At 43.2% G+C, this 20,184-nt stretch overlaps 1 long non-coding RNA gene across 1 annotated transcript in view; it reads left to right on the forward strand.

Annotated features, from left to right (window-relative positions):
• Positions 1–5,223, forward strand: part of LOC121840739 — a 6,375-nt gene extending 1,152 nt beyond the window's left edge. Inside the window, exons 1-2 of the long non-coding RNA XR_006079867.1 lie at positions 1–4,618; positions 4,673–5,223. The exon at positions 1–4,618 is cut by the window's left edge and continues 1,152 nt beyond it. This is a non-coding gene — a long non-coding RNA (uncharacterized LOC121840739). The remainder of the gene's footprint in view (positions 4,619–4,672) is intronic.
• Positions 5,224–20,184: the final 14,961 nt, after the last annotated feature.

Consider the following 20,184-nt stretch of genomic DNA (forward strand, 5'->3'; position numbering starts at 1 on the left):
AGCCTCTGCTATGATGGAAGTACTACTGTAAACGTTACGATGCTTTCTGAGTGACTGGCAAGATGGCTGATGCTCCTGAGCCTCTGCTATTATGGAAGTACTACTGTAAACGTTACGATGCTTTCTGAGAGTGACTGGCAAGATGGCTGATGCTCCTGAGCCTCTGCTATGATGGAAGTACTACTGTAAACGTTACGATGCTTTCTGAGTGACTGGCAAGATGGCTGATGCTCCTGAGCCTCTGCTATTATGGAAGTACTACTGTAAACGTTACGATGCTTTCTGAGAGTGACTGGCAAGATGGCTGATGCTCCTGAGCCTCTGCTATGATGGAAGTACTACTGTAAACGTTACGATGCTTTCTGAGAGTGACTGGCAAGATGGCTGATGCTCCTGAGCCTCTGCTATGATGGAAGTACTACTGTAAACGTTACGATGCTTTCTGAGAGTGACTGGCAAGATGGCTGATGCTCCTGAGCCTCTGCTATGATGGAAGTACTACTGTAAACGTTACGATGCTTTCTGAGAGTGACTGGCAAGATGGCTGATGCTCCTGAGCCTCTGCTATGATGGAAGTACTACTGTAAACATTACGATGCGGGAAAATGGCAAGGCAGAATATAATCTCATTTCAATAGTGAAATGCACAGTTCTCTTTTTGTGTGCATCTGTGTCCTGCTTTTGAAACTTTCAACGGTTCTTTTAGCAAATGATTTGCTATCTTATTTCAATGTTGCTTAACGAGAAAACATTACCAGACCCCCTGCGTTCAACCACCATCCGAGAGCCCAGACCATTACCAGATCTACTGCGTTCAACCACCATCCAAGAGCCCAGACCATTACCAGACCCCCTGCGTTCAACCACCATCCGAGAGCCCAGACCATTACCAGATCTACTGCGTTCAACCACCATCCAAGAGCCCAGACCATTACCAGACCTACTGCGTTCAACAACCATCCGAGAGCCCAGAACATTACCAGACCTACTGCGTTCAACCACCATCCAAGAGCCCAGACCATTACCAGACCCCCTGTGTTCAACCACCATCCGTGAGCCCAGAACATTACCAGACCTACTGCGTTCAACCACCATCCAAGAGCCCAGACCATTACCAGACCCCCTGCGTTCAACCACCATCCAAGAGCCCAGAACATTACCAGACCTACTGCGTTCAACCACCATCCAAGAGCCCAGACCATTACCAGACCCCCTGCGTTCAACCACCATCCAAGAGCCCAGACCATTACCAGACCCCCTGCGTTCAACCACCATCCAAGAGCCCAGACCATTACCAGACCTACTGCGTTCCACAGTAGTGGATCTATTGTGCTTTGCCCCTTGGCATGACAGGTACCATGGTACAGTACATGCTGTGCCATCAACGCACATGATTGCTACGGTCTGGCCACCCACAATGTGACGCTGTTTTCCCCCTGCAGCTTCTGAAAGCCACTGAGGTCTTAAAGACCAACGTCTCTTTTGAACAGTGTTCCACTGTTGGCTTTTCTAAAGTTGCATGACTGATGCTGTCTTCTGCTGGTCCAATGTTTTATAATATTAGATAGATTATATGCTCATAAGATTCAAGTCATGAAACCAAAATATATTGCTTTAGTATTAGAACTAATGGTCGCTAATGGTCTAATCTCCCACAATTTTGAATTGGTCACATCATCCCGGCTTTCTTTTGTCATTTTTTAAATGTTTGAACATTTTCTCTCAGACTGTTCCTGTCCTGTCTCTTCCTAGAAAGAGCTCTGAGTCTTAGTGTGGCCACCCACGGATGTCCTTGCCAGGTCCTTAATGGGCCCAGTCTCCTCTCTATTCTTCACACACACCCTCATCATCACTCTGATTTATTCATTGGGTGGGCCAAGGAGCTGGAACACATGAGTTCAGGCTGAGGAGAGAGAGACTAATTTAGGGACATGGTGTCCGTACCCACCTATCCTTTTGTGACCGACTCTTACTATCAAACAGCTTGCCAGAGCGCACGCAATATTTGGTTCTGTGTGTCAAGATCTGTGCCCTGATTGGAGAGATGATGGGGCTGGTAGTAGAATTCAGGTTGTTAGTGATGCTGTTCCCATCCGCTAGTTATCATATCAGTCATTTTTAGCCTTTTTATTTGAACTTTGCTTGATGCTGTTTAGGTCTATCTATCGTTAGCATCATATACCATTTCCTACAGCTTGCATTTGGCGAAAGGAAGTTTTAGCTCAGCCAATGTTAGGGGCAGTTTGTGTGGTTACTGTTTTTTCGTTTTTTAAATGTATTTTATTTAACTAGGCAAGTCAGTTAAGAACAAATTCTTATTTTACAATGGCGGCCTACTCCGGCCAAATCTGGACAACACTGGGCCAATTGTGCGCCGCCCGATGAGACTCCCAATCACAGCCGGTTGTGATAAAGCTTGAAATCGAACCAGGGTCTGTAGTGACGCCTCTAGCACTGAGATGCAGTGCCTTAGACCTCTGAACCACTCGCAAGTTTGAATTTACTAGAGGTTTGATTTCAAGTGTTGTTGAAGTTGATTGATATGATATATTATTTGTTATTTTTGTCACGTACAGTTGTTGATATTGAATTTTTGTTGGGGATAGAGGATAGTGCTCAGTTTTATTCTGACTGTAGCGTGTGTGTGTGCGGGGCGGGGGGGGGTTCTTCGATTCCTGTAAATATCTAAACTACACAGTTATTCCAACAAGGATAATTCTCCCTCGTGGGGACATTTTCCCACATCCCCATGAGGACAAAAAAATATTTTAGGTTTAGTGGTTAGGGTTAGTATGAGAGGTTTGGGTTATGGTTACGTGTTAAGGTTAGGGTTCGCTTTTAGGGAAAATAGGATTTTGAATGGAAATACATTTTGGGTCCCCATGAGGATTGAAGAACATAAGATGTGTGTGTTATGGAGCATGTCTAAGTCAGTGGACAGGCTGGAGGGCAGTGCTATATTTATCCTCTCTGTTCCTGAACTGAGCTGGAGGGCAGTGCTATATTTATCCTCTCTGTTCCTGAACTGAGCTGGAGGGCAGTGCTATATTTATCCTCTCTGTTCCTGAACTGAGCTGGAGGGCAGTGCTATATTTATCCTCTCTGTTCCTGAACTGAGCTGGAGGGCAGTGCTATATTTATCCTCTCTGTTCCTGAACTGAGCTGAACTCTCCTGGAAGATACTAAGACCAGTCATGTCTGCCACACACACACACACACACACAGTAGGCTCTCCCAGGGAGCCAGACGTGCATGATGGAAGGATGATTTCCTGCCTCTCTCTCGTGTGTGGGTTGGTCGGTGTGTGTGTGTGTTCAAGTCGGTGGTTCTATTTGCGTGCTCATTAGTAGTACCCACCTGCTGTTGAAATCGTCACCCGGGGTTTGTCATCGTGGCAGGACGTCACAGTGGAAAATATGTCCAGTCAACTATCCATCCTCACGTGTGTTGTCATATCCCACTGTCTGATTCTTCCAGGTTCTGATTTATCCCATTTAGTTTTTCCCAGCCGTGTATTTCGGGACTTTGTATTGGTAAAACGGGAATTCTTCTTTTGGGAATTGGAGAGTCGGTTATTAATTTTTTTAAATGTCACAGGTCACAGGTAGGGATGAGTCATTGTCTGAAAAGTTGAAAGCTAAGAATCATAGGATGCTGTTTTTTGTCGCCATCGTCCTCATCCTCTTCCTTCTCATGCCTGATAAAACCAGTGACATGATGACTTCCCATCCAAACTTGGAAATGAAAATCTCTTTGTCAGTTTGTACTTTCCCCATTGTTAATGTTAGTTTCTGGAATACAGCGGTTGTCTTCTCTACTCAAACATCACACAGCCCTCTTTTCAGAAGCTGTAAATTTAGTCGAATTGCTGTTCTATTATGCATTTACCAGACTATATCATGTGTAAATGTGTTGTGTTTGTGAAGTGTGTGAAAACTATGCTTTTGTTTTCACACATTATTGCAAAAATATTTTTGCTTAAATGTTCTTTGTTAAGCTGAGCTGTGTAGCCATCTTTGTTAAGGTGGGCTGTGTAGCCATCTTTGTTAAGCTGAGCTGGGTAGCCATCTTTGTTAAACTGAGCTGTGTAGCCATCTTTGTTAAGGTGGGCTGTGTAGCCATCTTTATTAAGGTGGGCTGTGTAGCCATCTTTATTAAGGTGGGCTGTGTAGCCATCTTTGTTAAGCTGAGCTGTGTAGCCATCTTTGTTAAGGTGGGCTGTGTAGCCATCTTTATTAAGGTGGGCTGTGTAGCCATCTTTGTTAAGGTGGGCTGTGTAGCCATCTTTATTAAGGTGGGCTGTGTAGCCATCTTTATTAAGGTTGCCTGTGTAGCCATCTTTGTTAAGCTGAGCTGTGTAGCCATCTTTGTTAAGGTGAGCTGTGTAGCCATCTTTGTTAAGGTGAGCTGTGTAGCCATCTTTGTTAAGCTGAGCTGTGTAGCCATCTTTGTTAAGCTGAGTTGTGTAGCCATCTTTGTTAAGGTGAGCTGTGTAGCCATCTTTGTTAAGCTGAGCTGTGTAGCCATCTTTGTTAAGGTGGGCTGTGTAGCCATCTTTGTTAAGCTGAGCTGTGTAGCCATCTTTGTTAAGCTGAGCTGTGTAGCCATCTTTGTTAAGGTGGGCTGTGTAGCCATCTTTGTTAAGCTGAGCTGTGTAGCCATCTTTGTTAAGCTGAGCTGTGTAGCCATCACACTCACTTTGTTGGAATATGGAAACCTTCTGGCCAATGTTTACCAGGCTGCAGGTACAGAATGTGCAGCTGTGCTTGACTTGTGTTGTGCTCTTTTGTGGGGGATCCGATTTCAAGCCAGGCTTGTGTTTGGTGGGAGTGGGATGATGTGAATGCAGAGGGGAGGGAGGGTGGATGACTCCATATTGTCAATGCTGACTGGTTTCAAAAAATACATTTGCAGAGATGTTTTCAAATGCTACTGTAAGTGAAATGGTGAAGAGCGAGGAGGCATATATTCTATTGTATGTTGGGTGGGTGGGCCGGGTTACCGTGGCAACATATCGTGGTGAACACTGCCGTGGGGAAGTGAAGTTCTCAGTACATTTACACGTTGATCTCTTTAAAGCTTCTGATTTTTAAAAAAGACTGATGACTGTTTGCTTCTTAGAGCTAAATGAATTTCTATTAAATATTTTAAAAAAGATTGCTCAAACTGATTGTGTGCAATTGTAATGATGGAAATTCAATAAAAGGTATTTTTACACAATAATTTTGTGTGTCCTCTTTCTTTCTCATTCTTCTTTGTGTCTTTCTGAGAAGGGCCAGCCAGGACCGGGGCAAGGAGGAAAAGGGCATTTTGAGGATGTTTTTCTTTTTTTTCTCTTCTTTATGGCTCTGGCCCGATGTTAAAAGAGCAGACTGACGGACTGAAACCTGTCAACAACAGCGAAAAAGAGTGACGTAGTACTGCACTACAAAGTCAGAGGATGTGTCCCAAATGACACCATGCCCCGAGTGAGGAGCCCTATGGGCCCTGGTCGAAAGTAGTGCGTTATATGGGTGGTTCTACAGAAGTGGTGCAAATTGCTGTCCCCCAAAAAAAAAAAAAATATATATATATATATATATATATATATGTATATACATATATACAGTTACAGTTGTTCCTCCTTTAAAAGTTGTGAGCTTACACCGCGGGACTTAGAGGTACCAAGCGTCACGGCTTCATTGCTCCAGACCACCACAAGGGGGAGTTAGAGTGCTCATTATGCATTTGGGTCCCAAGGTGTTTATATGACCAATCATATCGAGTGTTTCCAATGACGAATTTGACGTGAGACACCCGTCCCTGGTGACTTTCTTCAGCATAGATGGCATAAGCAAATGTAAGTAGTTATAACATCATAACGAGTCAAGCACAACATGTACAATTGAGAGAATTATGTTAGTTAATGTAGAGACGAATGATTCTGGATATTTTTTTGTCATAAAGTTAATTTACAAAAATCGCTATTAGGAAGTCATTTTTTTTTTTTCAGTCATATCCAATACCAGGTTTACTTCATTATTTGAAAGATGCTGTGTCTGCATGTATGTATTACAGATATACACTTCAACAGTGTTTACCACTCCTGCTCCTGGGACATCAATGATTAGACATTGTAACTATGCAATAGACTAGAAACATGATTTTAGTCAAGGCTGATTTGTAATTCATATATACAGAGAGAAAAAAAACCAGTATGTCCTGCCAGCACGCCCACAAGCGTGCTGAATGAGGTGTGGAAGAGAGCGAGGAATGAGATTGGAGTAACAATCCAGGCTATTTGCTCTGAGACCAGCATAATAATGTAATGAAACATGCAGGGAGCAGTTTTTGAACCCTCAACATTCTAGCCCGAAGTCCAGCACCCTATCGACTGTGCCCATATGTGTTAATTGGAATGTTTAACGTGGAAAAGGGGAAAAAGTATTATAACTAGTTTTAAACAAGCGTAGCAGGATTGGATATTAGCTGAACAATAGACTATTCAACCTTTACTAAAGAGTTGTCTAATAGCCGAGCTAGGTGTGAACCCCCCAACTTGCAACAAATCATTTTTATCTACCTTTCCACCTCTACTTACACACGGTTAATGTTCTGAAATATATATTGGTCATGGCTCCTGAGTGGCGCAGCGGTCTAAAGCACTGCATCTTGGTGCAAGAGGCTTTACTACAGTCCCTGGTTCGAATTCAGGCTGTATCACATCTGACCGTGATTGGGAGTGCCATTGGCCCAGCGTCATCCGGGTTTGGCCGGGGTAGGCCTTCACTGTAAATATGAATTTGTTTTTACCTGACTTGCCTAGTTAAATAAAGGTTAAATTTGAAAAAGAATGGGCGGCAACCGCAACGCCATCAATAGCAGGTGAACAGTGGCTGGTGCTGGAAATATAGCTAACTTGTTATTCAAGTGTTGCACAGCAACAGATGGAGAAAACCTACACCAGTTGAACAATTCATTTCAACAATAATTAAATAAATCATTTTAATTTGACTTTACAAACAACAAGAGGGCTTAATTGATGTTTTCTTCCTCAAATAAATATTGAGCCATGATACCTGAAAAGGAGGCAAGAGTGAATTATTGTGGAACACATAACAGTCCATGAGGTGTAGGCTACAATATTGTATGTACCTTTTGCTTTGTAAATAGCCAAATTTACCATCAAAAATCCAATATGGGCCTGGTCCCTGGCGAGAAATTGCCCCCCACACATGTAGTTTGAGTGGGACTTGGCTTGCTTGACCTTCTTCCTTTTTTTCGGTAGCAATTTTTATCAAATTGCTCAAGGGCCACGGTTGATTTGTCTGTGAAGATGACATTATTGAATGTCTCGCCAGCTTTGATCCATGCCAGGGCCTGCAGGACGCAAAGTTTTTTGTTTGTCAGACGAATCATTGGGCTAAAACTACAGAACAGTACAAGACAAGCGAACACGCATGGTTAATGTTCTGATAATTAAAAAATATATATATAGTGAGACTCATTTCGCATATATATATATATATATATATATATATATATATATATATATATATATATATATATATATATATATTCTTACTGAGCCTTTTCATAAGTCCACACAAGTTTCTTCAACTGTCTTCTGACTGTAATTAGTGTGAAAAGCCTACAACTATTTTAGCACCACTTCGCACTGCTCTGAGGCAAGCATGGGGACTGGTCTTGATGAATAAATACAATTTTTATTTTCACTTAATCTCCGTTTGGGTATTGGTTAGACAAGAATTAGAAATGAAGGTGCAGAAATGTTATTCTCTTAGTGTAACCTTTATGTAACTAGGCAAGTCAGTTAACAACAAATTAGCCTACTCCTTCCTCGTGCCCTGCGGGGATTCTTCAGCTAAATAGCTAGTACTGTACTGCCGACCTTCACGTTGTACAGCGCCATATTTTCCATTCCATCCTAATGGAAATCCAGAGGGTTTTTGGTTATTCTTGGAATAGAAAAAGCATAATATTAATCTAATTAATTAAGCAAGTACCAGTCAAAGGTTTGGACACACCTTCTCATTCCAAGATTTTTCTTGATTTTTACTATTTTCTACATTGTAGAATAATAGTGAAGAAGTCACAACTATGAAATAGCACCAGTCTCCCGCGTGCCCTGCATTCTGTAGTACAGACATGGCCTGCTCTCCCTTAACTTCTTGTGACTAGCAAACCTGTATCCGGGAGCGTAATCATAGCCTCAAGCGCATTACCAAAACGCAACTTTTCCTATTCATGAAAATCGCAAATGAAATGAAATAAATATATTCAAACACAAGCTTAGCCTTTTGTTAACAACACTGTCATCTCAGATTTTCAAAATATGTGTTACAGCCAACGCTAGACAAGCATTTGTGTAAGTTTATTATGGCATAATGCTATGCTAGGCCCTGCTGGCAGCAGGCAACATTTTCACGAAAATAAGAAAAGCAACCAAATTAAATCATTTACCTTTGAAGAACTTCAGATGCTTTCACTCAGGAGACTCCCAGTTAGATAGCAAATGTTCCTTTTTTCCATAAAGAATATTTTTGTAGGCGAAAAAGCTCCCCTTTGTTCATCATGCTTGGCTGAGAAATCGACCGAAAAATACTTCAACTATAATGCCAAACTTTTTTCAAAATTTGCTCCATTATATCGACAGAAACACGGCAAACGTTGTTTAGGATCCATCCTCAAGGTGCTTTTAACATATTTATTCGATAATATATCCGTCGAGGCAATTGGTTTCTCATAAGAAACGATTGGAAAAATGGCTACCTCAGTATTTTACGCAAGATTTTCTCCGGGAGACACCATGTGACCACCGCCCCTTACAGCCATTCTCCAATGGAAATGCCTAAAAAGACGTCACAATGCTGTAGACACCTTGGGGAATGCGTGGAAAACGTAAGCTCATTCGTAGCTCATTCACAGCCATATAAGGAGTCATTGGCATGAGGCGGTTTCAAAAAATGCAGCACTTCCTGATTGGATTTTTATCTGGGTTTCGCCTGTAACATCAGTTCTGTGGCACTCACAGACAATATCTTTGCAGTTTTGGAAACGTCAGAGTGTTTATATGCATAGTCGAGCATATTTTCGTGACAAAATATCTTGTTTAAAACGGGAACGTTTTTCATCCAAAAATTTAAATAGCGCCCCCTATATCCAAGAGGTTAATAAGGAATTAGTCACTTTCCCATGTTTACTACAGTATGTATTATAGACTGCACAGTAGCCTAATAAACAAATAAACACATTTTGTTAATTAAATAATAATAAAAAATACTCTTTCAAAATGCAGATGTTGATTTAGTTATGGATCCATAACGAATTACTACGGGGAAAAAAATATCACTGATTTACAGAATAATTGGAACAAAGTTGTCTAATGAAGACGAACAATTTAGAATCTTCTAATCCTGTAGCCTACTCCCGACCGTCACGTTGTACAGCGCCATATTTTCCATTCCATTCCTATGGAAACTGAGGGTTTCATTTTTCTCTGAATGGAAACACCATAATATTAATCAAATTAATTAAGCCAAATTTCTTAAAATCAATACCATACTACTATGTTATTACAAAAAAAAGGTTTTAAATTCTCTGGTAATGCCAATAAAGAATTCTATCAAATAATTCTCAAAGATACCATCTGGTGGTCAAACTAGCAATAACTTGCAGTAACAGACAAAATGGCTGACAATTAAACAATGTGCCACAGAATGCTGCGGCAGCACGCATGGTGTCCCGCAGTATGACGCAACTTTTAAAGGAGGAAGTAAGTCTCCACACGTAGGACATTTATTTACATCATGATATGTTCTAATTCAATCCAAGTCAATAACAAACATATTGTTAAATTCATTTAGTACCAAGTCATTATTTACACACCTATTTGTATTGATAGGTGGCTGTCCCAAACCCTGTATCCTGATCTTCATGTTTTAAATAATAAAGAAATTGATTATATATATATTTTTTTAAATGTGGGACTTATTCATCTTTAGTTGTTATATTACAAAATATATATTTCTCTCAATTTAAATGTTTTGAAAATCTGGTTAAAAATCATGTTTTTACTATTTTGTTAATTTGGTATGCAAATAACTGTTAGTCAAAATGATCTCTAATGTGCATGGTTCTTCCTTTATAACAACGGTTTCACTAAGTTTTAGTAGCGACAAAATGTAGCGGGGTGGTAAGGAATTCCGGTAAATATTTGAAATATGCAATACAAACAAAGTGTGTCAGTAGTGTATACCGTATGTCTACCTGACATGTTGGAAGACGTGTGTGCTGAAAGTTTGGGAGAACAATTTTAAAAAATTAAATCCGGAATTTACACCACGTCGGTAGAACTAACTATATAGGGAATAGTGGGCCATTTGGGAAGTACACAGAGCGTGTTGGAATGTTGGGACCCGCAGATCTTCAGTTAAGTACTGTAATCTCCTGGGGGGGAAAAAACAAGGGATGCGAGAGTAGGGTGAGAAAAGCAAAACAAAGCTAAGAGCAGACCACACCACCCTGCTGAGAGAGGATCAGACCACACCACCCTGCTGAGAGAGGATCAGACCACACCACCGTGCTGAGAGAAGATCAGGCCACACCTCCCTGCTGAGAGAGGGTCAGACCACACCACCCTGCTGAGAGAGGATCAGAACACACCCCCATGCTGAGAGAGGATCAGACCACACCACCCTGCTGAGAGAGGATCAGACCACACCCCCATGCTGAGAGAGGGTCAGACCACACCACCCTGCTGAGAGAGGATCAGACCACACCACCCTGCTGAGAGAGGATCAGACCACACCACCCTGCTGAGAGAGGATCAGACCATACCACCCTGCTGAGAGAGGATCAGACCATACCACCCTGCTGAGAGAGGATCAGACCACACCCCCATGCTGTGAGAGGGTCAGACCACACCACCCTGCTGAGAGAGGATCAGACCACACCCCCATGCTGAGAGAGGGTCAGACCACACCACCCTGCTGAGAGAGGATCAGACCACACCACCCTGCTGAGAGAGGATCAGACCATACCACCCTGCTGAGAGAGGATCAGACCATACCACCCTGCTGAGAGAGGATCAGGCCACACCACCCTGCTGAGAGAGGATCAGACCACACCACCCTGCTGAGAGAGGATCAGACCACACCACCCTGCTGAGAGAGGATCAGACCACACCACCCTGCTGAGAGAGGATCAGACCACACTCCCATGCTGAGAGAGGATCAGACTACACCACCCTGCTGAGAGAGGATCAGACCACACCTCCCTGCTGAGAGAGGATCAGACCACACCACGCTGCTGAGAGAGGATCAGACCACACCACCCTGCTGAGAGAGGATCAGACCATACCACCCTGCTGAGAGAGGATCAGACCACACCACCCTGCTGAGAGAGGATCAGGCCACACCACCCTGCTGAGAGAGGATCAGACCACACCACCCTGCTGAGAGAGGATCAGACCACACCACCCTGCTGAGAGAGGATCAGACCACACCCCCATGCTGAGAGAGGATCAGGCCACACCTCCCTGCTGAGAGAGGGTCAGACCACACCACCCTGCTGAGAGAGGATCAGACCACACCTCCCTGCTGAGAGAGGATCAGACCACACCCCCCTGCTGAGAGAGGATCAGACCACACCCCTGCTGAGAGAGGATCAGACCACACCCCCATGCTGAGAGAGGATCAGACCACGCCAAGACCTCAGAAGTAAATTGTAGACCTCCACAAGTCTGATTCATCCTTGGGAGCAATTTCCAAACGCCTGAAGGTACCACGTCCATCTGTACAAACAATAGTATGCAAGTATAAACACCATGGGACCACGCAGCCGTCATACTGCTCAGGAAGGAGATGTGTGCTGTCTGCTAGAGATGATCGTACTTTGTTGCGAAAAGTGCAAATCATTCCCAGAACAACAGCAAAGGATCTTGTGAAGACACTGGAGGAAACAGGTACAAAAGTATCTATATCCACAGTAAAACGAGTCTTATATCGACATAACCTGAAAGGCCGCTCAGCAAGGAAGAAGCCACTGCTCCGCAGTAAAAAAGCCAGACTACGGTTTGCAACTGTACATGGGGACAAAGATCGTACTTTTTGGTGAATTGTCCTCTGATCTGATGAAACAAAAATAGAACTGTTTGGCCATAATGACCATCGTTATGTTAGGAGTGTGACGACCCTCCCACTCTGTCTGCCGTATTCTCTCTCTTTGCTCTTGTTTCCTTATTAGGATGCTGGTGGGCGGAGCCGGGAGGGTCATCAGTGACATGGGAAACACCTGGGCCCGGGTGTGTCCCAGGATAAATAGACCTCTTCCACATTCATTGGGAGACTCTCTCCATGCAGACACACTATTGTTTATTTGTATATAGGGTACGTCAGTTAATAAATATATTTTGTTATTCTTTATCTCCACGTTGGCTCCCTTTTTGTTACAGACTTCGAGCCGGTTCGTGGCAAGTGGGGGCTCATCTGGGATCATAAGGTTGGTTCCTAGACATCTTGGTGTACAGCACTTTGTTGCATTATGAAGGACTAATACTAGTGTCGTTTGGCTTACTAGTGTGTGTAGTGTTTGGGAGAAAACGTGGAGTTAATGTTACATTCTGTAGGTGTTTTGTTTGCATCTTTTGTTGGTTTCAGTTTGGTGCCCAGTATTGGTTGCCTCTGTTTGGTAATCTTGCCACTGTGGTGGATCGTTGTGTGCTGTGGTGGATAGTTTACATTGGTTAGTTTCTAGGCCCCAGCCTGGAAACTCTTGCTCTACATCCATTGCTCTACATGCGGTTGTGACATCGGTCTGAGGTGAGTACAATCAGCTGTGTACCTCGGGAGATTTGGGTAGGGTGGTGAAACTTGCTACCCGGAGCTATAGCCTATATCCCCTGTTAGGCTTAGCAGCGTGTTAATGTTGTTTTTGTGTGGTGTCTGTGGATTGAGCAGTTGTGTCAGGGGCACATCCGGTGGCTTGGGGGAATCTGCCAGTGCGCTGGGTGGTTTTATTTCCTTGCCAGTGGGCTACAGTGAATAATTACCCACTTTGAATCTGCACGAAGACTAGGGTTGAGTTATTGTAGGTTTTGGGGACGCTCCATATCTCATCTCTTCTGTGGAGCCCAGTGTGACTGTCATTTCTCTGGTTGTGGTCTGGTGTGCTCAGCAGAGTGGTTGAGCGATATTTTTTTTTTAGTATTGACTTGTGACTATGGTGTCTAATGTAGGTGAGTTCATTCGCTTTCCATCAGAGGGACTGTTAGAATGATGTACTGAAGAACAGCTGTTGAACATTGTGATTGAAATTCTGTTACGTTGATATGAAAATGTAATGAGTAGGAAGGACCCTGAGATGTTCTTTTCGTTGGAGCTTGTAGCTGACGCGGTCTCTTGCGTGCCCTCTTCCTGAATGTTTACGTGACCATTGTTTTGTATTGTCAGGTTCTATCTCTCCTTTCTGTTCCCTCCTGGTCTAGTTTTCTTCTTTCCTCTTAAATGTTGCTTCCTGTGCGCAAAGGTTGCAGTCTGAGGTTGGCTGGGGCAAGTGGAAGTGTGAACCCTCAAGAGGCTGGTACGTTGTTCCGGGGTCCTTGTTGGTGCCCGGTTTTTATGGGCGGGGTGACAACCCTCCTAATCTCTCCATGCAGACACACTATTGTTTATTTGTATATAGGGTACTTAATATATTGTTTTTATTTTTATCTCCATGTTGTCTCCCTTTTTGTTAAGGGCTTTGAGCCGGTTCGTGACAGGAGAAAAAAGGAGGCTTGAACACCATCACATCCGTGATGGGGTGGCAGCATGTTGGTGAGGTGCTTTGCCGTAGGAGGGACTGGTGCACTTCACAAAATAGATGGCATCATGAGGGAGGAAAATTGTGGCTATATTGAAACAACATCTCAAGACATCAGTCAGGCAAGTTAAAGCTTGCTCGCAAACAGGTCTTCCAAATGGACAATGACCTCAAGCATACTTCCAAAGATGTGGCAAAATGGCTTAAGGACAACAAAGTCAAGGTATTAGTGGCCATCACAAAGCCCTGACTTCAATCCCATATAATATTTCTGGGCAGAACTGAAAAAGCATGTGCAAGCAAATGTGCGAGCAAGGAGGCCTACAAACCTGACTCAGTTATACCAGCTCTGTCAGGAGGAATGGGCCACAATTCACCCAACTTATTGTGGAAGGCTACCCAAAACGTTTGACACAAGTTAAACAAGTTAAAGGCATTTCTACCAAATACCAATTGAGTTTGTGAACTTCTGACCCACTGGGAATGTGAAATAAAGGCTGAAATAAATAAATCATTCTCTCTATTATTCTGACATTTCACATTCTTAAAATAAAGTGGTGATCCTAACTGACCTCAGACAGGGATTTTTTTTTTTTTACTAGGATTAAATGTCTGGAATGGTGAAACTGAGTTTAAATGTATTTGACTAAGGTGTATGTAAACTTCTGACTACATGGATAAACTTTTGAAGATGTAATCCTGAGACAAGTGTTTTATGTAATAGCCTTCTGTGTTTCTCTTTTTGACTCCCTCCACATTTGTAATCAAATGCCAGAATTTTCTCCATCTCCTTAGCTATAATACTCGGCTTCCATCGGGTGTTCCACTGGTTTCAAAATCTCGGTCCTCCAGAAAATGGAGAGCATTAGCATCACTTATGCAGTTCTTCATGATGGCCTGTATTACCTAGCTACACATACAGAGCAGCTCAGAGAAGCGTGGTACATGGTGGCCAGGATGCTGATAATGAGGTCAGCTATTATTACGATTACTGTCTAGCTGGGTCAGGTCAGAGGACACACAGTCTGTCTGTGACCGACCACCTTGGAAGGCCGGGGTCAGGAGCCTCTTCGTGATGTCCAGCTCCGGCTGTTTAGAATTCCCATCTCACTAGAATGTTGGATATAGTTCAACCACATTTCGTTTTGACAACAAACTTTTCTGTGTGCTGTTCTCCTTGGGCTCTTCAGATGTCATATTGCATCGTCTCTCACCATGGTGTTTGGTCTTGGCCTGACAATGTACTCATAGACCTTCTAGGAAGGACACCTTTCACTCATCTTTGGGAGTGAGGGGTTGGTTTGACACCGTTATTGTCTCATATAATACTTGTTGCCCAACAGTTGAACACTGACTTCTGGCCTTAGTACACACCTGTTGATGATAATCAGATGTGGTTGAACGATAACTCTTAATGATCTGTGTCAACCAGCCCTCATGTATGCCAAAACAGGAAAATTAGATGACTCATTTTATTGTCTTTCTAAAAATGTCAATGTGCCCCAGTTAACCTCTCACAAAATGTTATACCATGTTGGCATGTGTATACTGTATGTCCACGTTGCACTCTAGGTAATGTTCCTGTATGGCCTAGCGGGGTCCTGGGTTATGTGAGTACTATGTTGCCTCGTCTATGCCCTGGTTTGAATTTCACTATATAAGCCACCGGCTTCCCATACTGACAGTTGATGATGTCATGGAAACTACTCTTTGAGTGCACTTAAACATTTGAGAATGATTTTGTAATGAAACGCAGCCTGTCTCTCTTTTTGGTAAGGGGGGGGGCAAATGGAGGGATGTGGTTGAGGTGGAGAATGAGGGGTTCTGTTCGGTTCAGGTTCATTAAACAGGTTTTACCTGTGAACTTGTACTTTTTCAACATTTCCACTTTTATGTAACCAAAAGCCCTTCACCTCCTCCCCTGGTCGAAGGCAAGAATTCCTTCTGCTCCACCTCTGATATTTGAAAAAGAGAAAACGTCTGTAGGGAAAAGAGAAGACCATTACACGTTTTTTACGTCCCAGACGAACACAGCTTTTTAAAATCCTCTCGCTGTACATATATCACAGAACAAAGACCTACGTGACCCTTTCGTTCCTCAACCCCCACGCCCTGCGCTCTCTTCCTGCAGCACCACTCAGGCATAGACCAGCTTAACGGGGAGCCACTTAGACCTGTGGGTTAGTAGCCGTGTGATGTGACGACTGACGTAGCTGGGAACAGTGGATATTTTGTATTCCAGTTGGGGGGAGAAAGGAAAGGCCCCAGCTAAAGTACGAGGTCTTAAACACACAGATAAATGTACTTCTGAATCAAAGTCAGGAACTCTCTGCCTAACCCTCTTTCACCCATGTCTTACATGTCAGAGAGATTGCAAAAGTAACTCTCCTGAATAACAATGGAGGTTTTGTATAGGGGAGAATGTGTGTGTCCATAGTAGAGAGAGTAAAGCCAGTTGGAGTACATCTTCTCGAATGGTAACTGAGCAAAGTTGAACTTTTTCGGGGGTGGTAGACGGGAGCTTGTGCACCTGCGTTTAGAGTAACTTCTTGGGAAAGGGAAGGATACAGGACATGAAATTCAAACAACATCCTGTTGCTTCCCCCCCCCCCGCCACCCCAACCCCCATCCTTGGGCTGTTTGTTCTGCTGTTATTCCTGCCTCCTGTGTAGAAAATGGGAAAGAGATGAATCGGGGTGATGGATGGGGGTGGGGGTCTCTTCCTGCTTTCTGTTATATGCTCATCTCCACTATATCCATTGGCCTGACTGACCTGACAGACTGACGCACTCACTGACTCTTGACCATTCATCTTTTTTATTCAAATCTGGGTTTGTAGACTGGGTGAACCGCCGGGAATTGAATCAGATCCTGTTGTGAATGTGGGAAACGTGATTCCCTGCCGGCGTTTGTGTGTGCCAGTTCATGTCTGTAATTCTGAGTGTGTTTGTCTATGAGACAGAGAGCACGTTCTTATCTGTAAATATAGCTGATGAGGTATGAGCAAGCTTTCTAGTCAGTCACTTCAAAATAAAGGATCCTATTCCTTGTTGGAATAGTGTAATACAAATTACGAAATACTCTAATTTAAATACTGTGTGTGTTGTATTTGGGTGTTCACAGAAGGAAGGTTGATTCTCACCCTTTTCTAGTTGGTTAATGACTGAAGAAACACGTATGAACTACAGTCGGTGGAGCCAAGAGCAATTCAAGCACGAATAAACCTTGTACTTTGCAAATCAGCCTGGTCTGTGGATTCCTGTCAGATAGTCCCAGCTAGCACATTTGGTTCTTTGGAAGTTGTGGGAATGTATGTTTTTGGTTTCACATTTGTTGCGGGAAACCATACGTTTACTAAACATTCTAAGAACAGAAGTGAAAACTTTACCTGTTCTGGGAATGTCTATTTTTATTGGTTCACTTTGGTTCCTTAAAGGTTTCCTGTGAGGTTTAATGTTCTGAGAATGGAAATTATAGATTATTTGGAGGTAGTTAAATATTGCTCTGAGAACGTAAATAAAAGGTTATTTTTGAGTTGACTAACGCTCTGAGCACAGAAATAAAAGGTTATTTTGAGTTAGTTAATAACGCTCTGAGCACAGAAATGAAGTTATTTGGAGATTTTTGAATGACTTAACTTTCATTAAATGTTCTAATAAGGCTTTTAATACTGCTAGCTTATTTTTAGGTTAACTTTTTTAAACTCCAAGCACAGATTAATTTCCAATTTCCTTACACATTAATTGTTTTATTGTGACACAGCATCAGTCAGATTTGAACCTATTACAGTATCTTCTGTACATCCAGGGAATTAGTCCACTGCGCCACCAGCATGGAGCTACAATTCCATGTTTTTAACTGCTATAAAGCTGTTCATTTGAGTCTTATTCAAACAGACCCCATTTCAAATGAAACAAAGCACTCATAACAAGACAGAGGATCAGAGTTTGTTGATGTTGAGAACGGAATGTACATGTTTTTCAAAAGCATTCTTAGAACGTTCTGTGAAACATTACTCAAGTGTTCTTTTTATGGAATGTTTTCTTAACATTCTCAACAATTTGAGAACATGACTTTAAATAGAACCATAATAAAACCTGTAGGAAACCTTATGCTGAAGTATTGAAATTCCCACAGATTAATGTTATTTCTTAACATTATTGGGGGAAAAATGCAAGAGCATTACTTTAAATTGAACCACGAGGAAACCTGTAGGAAACGCTATGCTGAAATACTTCAATTCCCACAGAAGAACATTGTTTCTTAACGTTCTCGAAACTATTTGAGAACATTACCAATTTTAAACCAGTTGGAGAACATTCGTCGAATATTACCAGAAATTGAAATGAAATGTAACCATGTTTGAACTTTTTAGGAAAAATCCTGTTAAACTAAATGAAATACCAAGAAAATTCTGTTTTCTTGTCAAATAAATGGGCCGAGAATGTTCCAAAGTTAAGCACCATTCCCAGAACGTTGTGGGAAGGTTGTATAATAACCATAGGACAACCACGCTCTCGCCAAGCTCTAAGAAACAAATGGTTCTCAGAACATTATGTGCTAGCTGGGTGTCCTGCACTGTTCCCAGAACGTGGTGGGAAGGTTGTATAATAACCATAGGACAACCACGCTCTCGCCAAGCTCTAAGAAACAAATGGTTCTCAGAACATTATGTGCTAGCTGGGTGTCCTGCACTGTTCCCAGAACGTGGTGGGAAGGTTGTATAATAACCATAGGACAACCACGCTCTCGCCAAGCTCTAAGAAACAAATGGTTCTCAGAACATTATGTGCTAGCTGGGACGACATTATGAACTTTATCCAGTACCAGGACATTTCAGCCAAAATGTACTGAGAATGAGCCAAGCAACTATCCTGTACCGTACCACGCTCTCACCATCTCCAAGAAACATTAAGTGCTGTGTACAAGCACACTTGTTAGTGTAAGATGCACATGCTCAATTTTACACGCACGCACACATGCACACACACGCAGTACAGTGGCCACAGAGAGTGGAGGAAGTGGAGCCCTGCTAAACAGGAAGTGACTGTGTTCCGGTTGTGTGGTGGAAGAAGAAGTGTTAAAGTTATTAGCTGAATTGGAGCAAGGTTTTTAGGAGACATCCTGTGCACAACTAGTGCTTCCTGCCCCCACGTCCACTTGCCACAAAACAACAACAGAGCAGATTGGAGGAGAGGGGAAGCTAGTGGGAGAGGTGTACTCACTGACAAGCCAACACATTAACCCACCCCTCCCAGATACAGGACTTCTGTAGTCACTGACAAGCCGACACATTAACCCACCCCTCCCAGATACAGGACTTCTGTAGTCACTGACAAGCCAACACATTAACCCACCCCTCCCAGATACAGGACTTCTGTACTCACTGACAAGCCAACACATTAACCCACCCCTCCCAGATACAGGACTTCTGTACTCACTGACAAGCCAACACATTAACCCACCCCTGTCACGCCTTGGTCATAGTATATTATGTTTGTCTTCATTTATTTGTTCAGGCCAGGGTGTGACATGGGTTTTTGTGGTGCGTTTTTGTCTTGGGGTTTTGTGGGGTGTCTAGCATAGTCTATGGCTGCCTGAGGCGGTTCTCAATCAGAGTCAGGTGATTCTCGTTGTCTCTGATTGGGAACCATATTTAGGTAGCCTGGGTTTCACTGTGTGTTTGTGGGTGATTGTTCCTGTCTCTGTGTTAGTTGTCACTAGATAGGCTGTATAGGTTTTCGCGTTACGTTTGTTGTTTTGTATTGTTCGTTTGTTTATTTTCATTAAAGAACATAAGTAACCACCTCGCTGCATTTTGGTCCGCTCCTCTTTCAACAGACGAACGCCGTTACAGAATCTCCCACCACACCAGGACCAAGCAGCGTGGTGACAGGCAGCGACAGCAGAAGCAACAAAGAGAGGAATGGACATGGGAGGATGAATTGTTCGGAGAAGGACCCTGGGATCAGCCTGGAGAATATCGCCGCCCCAAAGAAGAACTGGAGGCGGCGAGAGCTGAGAGGCGCTGGTATGAGGAGAAGCAACAGCGGCAGCAGGAGCAACAATATCGGGACTACACTACTTGGGAGGAAATAGACAGGTGGGCGGTCGACCCAGAGAAAGTGCCGGAGCCCGCCTGGGATTCGATGGAGCAGTGCGAAGAGGGTTATAGGAGAATGGAGTTGGAGAGACAAGCACGGCGGCGCGGAAGGAAGCCCGAGAGTCAGCCCCAAAAATGTATTGGGGGGGGCTCAGGGAGAGTGTGGCAGAGTCATTAGTCAGACCTGAGCCAACTCCCCCTGTTTACCGTAAGGAGCCAGGGATGTTATCGGCGCTATCGGCGAAGCTGAGGGCTGAGTCTGAGAGGGTCGAGGAATT

Source organism: Oncorhynchus tshawytscha, linkage group LG25, assembly GCF_018296145.1.
Source record: "Oncorhynchus tshawytscha isolate Ot180627B linkage group LG25, Otsh_v2.0, whole genome shotgun sequence".
NCBI lineage: Eukaryota > Metazoa > Chordata > Actinopteri > Salmoniformes > Salmonidae > Oncorhynchus > Oncorhynchus tshawytscha.